Here is a 6,000-nt window from a genome sequence, read left to right on the forward strand (position 1 = left end):
AACCCTTAATAAAATACCCCACCAAGACCGATCAAGAAACCAATATATAACATCGTCGAGTTTGCATATGTCAGAATAACACCCCTGGCTCCGCTCATGTAGATAAAAATCAACTGCGGTCTTAGCCCAAAAGGTATTATCCATAATTGTGTCCGGTAGTGTTTCCCTCTCCTCCTGAGGAATGGTACTGGCCGGTAACTCATACGAAAGCCAACACGCATCCATCATATCGGGTACGAGAGGGGGTTTATCAATATGTCGACAAATGACGTGTTGTGAATCGGGCTCTTGAACGGTGGGAGAGACCCATTGAACGATGACAGGGGCCTCTTGAACGGTGGAAGGGGCCTCTTGAACGATGAGAGGAGCCTCTTGAACGATAGGATGCGCCTCTTGAATGATGACAGGTGAATCGGGCTTCTTCTTACTGAGTCTTGGCACTAGTGGGGTGAAAGGAGAAGTAATGGCACGTGCACGACGTCTGATGCGTGAACCCCGTCGTGTAAGAAAAACCCGACGTAAAGCATCTACCTTATCGAGCCGCTGAAAATAAATTAATACATAAATCAGTAAATAAATAAATAAATAATGCCGAAAAAATGTTATTTGCATTTTTAGTATAGTATTAAACAAATTTACCTCATTGCGTAGAGTATGAACCTTATTTTGCAACGATGAAACAATCTCACGTAGAGCGGCTACCTCATCACGTAAAGTAGATACCTCATCACGTAGCGCACCATTGTCATCGCGTAAAATATCCACCTCACCACATAAAGATCGTACCTCATCACGCCATGCACCATTATCTTCACGTAAAGTACCGACCTCATGACGCTATACACCATTGTCTTCACGTAAAGTACCGACCTCATGACACAAAGCACTGACCTCATCACGTAACTCCCCTAACTCATCCCGTGGAGGTGGAGAACAAGGAGATAAATACCGTGGCCTCTTTTCCGGTCGCCTATTGTAACACCCCCAACCCGTACCCGACCCGGATACGAGTCTGAGGTGTCACATTGACTTTTCAAACTTTAACTCATGAAAAAAACTTGAGAAAATTTAAAATTTTCATTAGTCACAGCGGTTTGTTTAACTCAATCAGTTAGTACATGCCAACTATATTCAATATGCAAAAATACATCTAATTCAAGACATCTTTTCTGATCTGATCTTTGGTAAGAAGTAACTGACCGGTCTTGCTCCTCTTCATTTTTCTTCTAGCTTTCTGAAACCTACGTTTGAAACACTCACACGCTAAGTCGATGACTTAGTGAGGCATAAAAACATATAACCACTACTAATGCATTCATAATCTATACTTATTATATCATACAAAATCATACATTCTGTCATGCAACCACTATCCACTTGTACACACACATCATTCACATATTCTTATAACAGGTTTCCTAGCACAAAACATGTAAATCATATGTAAGGTATTTATTATTATCTCTTTATTAGTCTTATTTTCGTTCTTTATCTTTTTTTCATATGTTCTTGCATCAATTCCTCTTAACCAAGATATATTCACATCATCATATCACATATATCACTTCATACCATAAATATTACAAGCCAATCACATACTATCATGCAAGGTTCTTTTATATTATTTCCTTTATTAGCCCATGTATACATGTGAGAACCATAGATAGGTGAGTCTATAGAGGTTGTGCACTAATGCTGTCACCACAGCTCGTATAATTACACCGAAGTGCCACGTAGAATTGCACCGGAGTGCCGCGTAGAATTGTACCGTAGTGCCATATAATAATGTCCATAAGAACCACATATCATTCCTTAAGAATCATATACATATACTAGGGATCAAGTATGTGTCTCACAAGACTTCACACATGTTCCAAAGAATATATATATATCCCGAAGGACCACGTAGACCCTCGACTCTTGGCATGCCAACTATACCCCTAGCTCTCAAGACACATAACATGGGCACTATCTTTTATATCCTTGCACATATTCATGTAACATATCACATATTCATATAAGCTCATAGCTTCATTCACACATACATGTAATTACGTAGTTCATGTAAATTCTCATATGATTTCATATTCATATAATCACATAATTCACTTATACATAGCACATTTTTCATGTAATTCACAGATATCCCTTAGTTTATATCTCTTGATCATTTAATCATAACTTCTTATCATATATCTCATAGTCATGTCTTCATATATTTATTTCATCACACAGGCTCATAGTTTCTGGTCATATTATTCACATTCTCTGACTTATCTCTTATGATATGGTAATCACTACACTTATTTCATATAACTTATTACCGAATAATTCACATATAAACACCTAGATCACTTTCACATAGCTTATATAAGTTTCCTGAATCCTTTCATATTACCTGATAACGTATATCATATAGTTATATAATAACTTATCTCATTTCGTCTACTTTATGCTTTATTTCTTTATTCCCTTAGATTTATAACTTATGTCGTATTTCTAAACAATATATTACACTTAATCATATTTTATTTATATACTACTTTAATCCATTTAATTAATTCAATTTCATACATTCCTTATAACCTTTTCATATAACCCCATAGAACTTTAGCATATAATTTATCATATATATATATATATACATATCAGCGCTTTGTATTCAAGTTCCCTAATAGATATATTATTCTCATTCCATTCTATAATTCATCTTATTTAGTTTCCTCAATTCTCATTAAATCAAATAACTCATTTACTAATTCTCATAACCATGTATTTCACATAGTCTTATATTTTCATTATCTTATTACTATATTTATTCTCCTATGATTCTTCAAACCTCTATTTCCATTTCCTATATCTCTTGACTTATCTTCTATATCATATAATTCATAACTTATTTGATATTCTCTCATTAACACTAATAGTGTGTGTACATAAACACATATCACAACAAAACATATCAATCATATAATCAAGCATACATACACTCATATTCAACTCATGCCTTTAATAATGAATTCATATGTAACTCTTCAGGAAATAGACTCATCGCAAGTCTTCTTCCCATCATATATCATATACTATTGAATATGCACTCACCTGGCCTCACTAGTCAATTCCAATCTCTTCTTTCCCTTTGATCGATCTTACTTGACATGATTCATACACAAAATGGCTTCGAATTTTAGCATCAATGCATCCCCTTAACGCATCGATGCACCTTCAAAATTTGTCTTGGTGCATCGGTGCACACTCAAACTGCATCGATGCATTCCAGGCATTTGGTGTTCTTCTTTTAAGAGTGCATCGGTACATATTGAATATGTATCGATGCATCATGCCCAGAAATTGTATTCAATCCCGAAAATCATCAACTCTTCACTCAATTCTTCTATTTTAATCCCCTAACATGTCATTAAACTCAACTACCACTTTATAAACCAACTTATATCCATATAAGATATCTTTATCTTTCATATCTCTTCATGATTCTTAAAATTAAAAATCATTCCCAATTTTTCATGTTATCCAAACTTTGATTTAACACTTATAACTTCTTATTCACACCTATGACAAGTCAAATTCCATCACCACATTCATTTATTAACTCCTTTTCAGAAATTTGCTTTGAAACTCATTTTCTTTAATCTTTTGTAACACCTTTATGTTTTGATTTCTAAGATAACTTAAGTTTCCTTAAGATTAGTTATTATCTAATGATCAAAACCCAACCTTTAATTCCACAAATAATCAAGAATTCATAAAACTCACATTTTCTCTTGAAGCTCACGGCTGGAGAAGAAGAAGAAAGAAAGAAAGCTCTGGAGAATTCTCTCCTTTCCCACGTGCTTATTACCCTTTATAAAGGGAAATAAAATCTTTCCTGAGAAATGACCATGATACCCTTATTACTTCCAAACTTTGTTATAAAATCCAACACCAACATTTTTCATTAAAATCCTTAAACTTTTAATCTTTCTAAGATTGGTCACTAAATTACCAAAAATTCCATTTTGGTCATTGACCTGACTTTTGGGATGTTAAACCTATATGAGGTGATGGTGTAGAGAGGCTCGATGATTTGATGGAATAGGTGATGGTTGAGGTGGAGAAGAGGCTCGATCAGGTGATGGCTCCGGGTGTCAAGCTGTAGAATCGGCCCGATCAGGTGATGGCTCTCGAAGTGGGGGGTGTTCATCATCTATCCCATCAAAAAACCGCTTACTAGCTTGCCACCAATCAGTGGCAAGCTCGGCCTCTGTGGGTGTCAGCCTCTGTAATGGATAGTTGGCCTCCTAACAATATAAAAGCTCAAACAAAGTTAAATGAGTACTAGTAATAACTTGTTTAACTATATGATAGTATTTGTGTGTTAACTTACATCATTCATCGTCGTATATGGTAGTAACTCTTCCCAATCCAACATGCGGATCCTCTTCCAGGTAATAGGTCTAGGAAAATCATTTGATTTTTTTATCGCATATGTCCGCATGCTGGGAAAAGCCTCAAATATCCAAATCTACAAACAATATAATACACAAACATCAATAATTGTTAAATAATTAATTATAAATTTTGAAACATTATATAAACATTCTAACCTTAAAGGCCCAAATAAAGCCTGCCAAAGTGTATTTAGAACCATCGCCCCGCAAACTTTTTCGATCCTCGAAGGCAGACGACAACTTCTTCCAAGTAGCTTTCCATAGATATGAACCCCACAGAAACATGTTCCATGCATTTAGGTCCTCTACCAATAATATTAGTGTAACATCCCAAACTATGGGTTAGTGACTAATTGGTAAAGTTTCAGAAATTTGGTGATTAAAGTAGAAGAATGGATTAGTTCAATGATTTATCAAAAAATAAATCCTAAAAGTTTTTAGTAATTATTAAAGGATTTTAAGGGCAAAGTGGTCATTTGACTTGGAAAGGATAAGATAATGATATATATGGGATAAGATTGAGAGATTTCTCTAGAAACTCTCTTTTCTTCTTCTTCTTCCTCTCCTCCCGTATCTCCAAGCTCAAAGGTGAGTATTCTACTTAGTTAATAATTGGTTAAGTTTAATATTGGGTTTTGATTATTAGATGATAACTAAGCTTAAGGAAAGCTTAAGTTATCTTAACATCAAAGGATGATGGAGTTAGGAGAGATTTAAGATTTGAAGTTCTTAAATGAAATCTTGGAATAGAGTTCATAACTAGAATTGAAAGTTAAATTTGACTTGTCATCAATCTAGTTAAGATATAAGTGTTAAAAGTGGAATTCAAACATGTTGGATTATTGATGTAATTCTTGAATTTCATATGAAGGATAGGATTTGAAGGTTAAAGATGAAATAAATGAGTATAAATTGGTTTAAGGATGTGTACTAGAGTTAAGAGTGAAAGAGGGGATTAAACATAAAGGATTTAATCCAAAATGAATGGATTTTCGGGTTCAGAAAGAGGTTCTGGGCAGAGTGCATCGATGCACATTCATAGTGCATCGATGCATCAAGGTTAAAACCCAAAAATTTGTTTGAATGTGCACCGATGCATTGGTAATGCATCGATGCATCCCATTAATAGTGAAACATCGAATGCAATCGGTGCATCGATGCATAAGGAGTGCATCGATGCATCTCATCAATAATACAACATCGAATACATTTTATGCACCGATGCATCAGTAGTGCATCGATGCATACCTTCATTAAAAGATGAAATTGACTTTTCTCTTGGTCTAAAGAGTGAACCATTAGAGTATATTAGTTATGATACTGATATAGATCTATGTATGATTATGTAGATATAAAACGTGATCCCGTTCTGAATCAACTAAAGGATTTGAATCGAATCAAAGCAAAGCTAAGGTGAATGCAATTTTATTTGTACTTATATTATTGAATAAACATTTGGCTTGCGATGAGCCAGTGATGGAGTTACTATGGTAAGAAGTAACTCCTAAAATGTTATTTGATTGGTGATCAATGTTATGATTTGTGTGATTAT

This window comes from Hibiscus syriacus, unplaced genomic scaffold (assembly GCF_006381635.1).
Source record: "Hibiscus syriacus cultivar Baekdansim isolate YM2019G1 unplaced genomic scaffold, ASM638163v2 tig00112910_pilon, whole genome shotgun sequence".
Lineage (NCBI taxonomy): Eukaryota > Viridiplantae > Streptophyta > Magnoliopsida > Malvales > Malvaceae > Hibiscus > Hibiscus syriacus.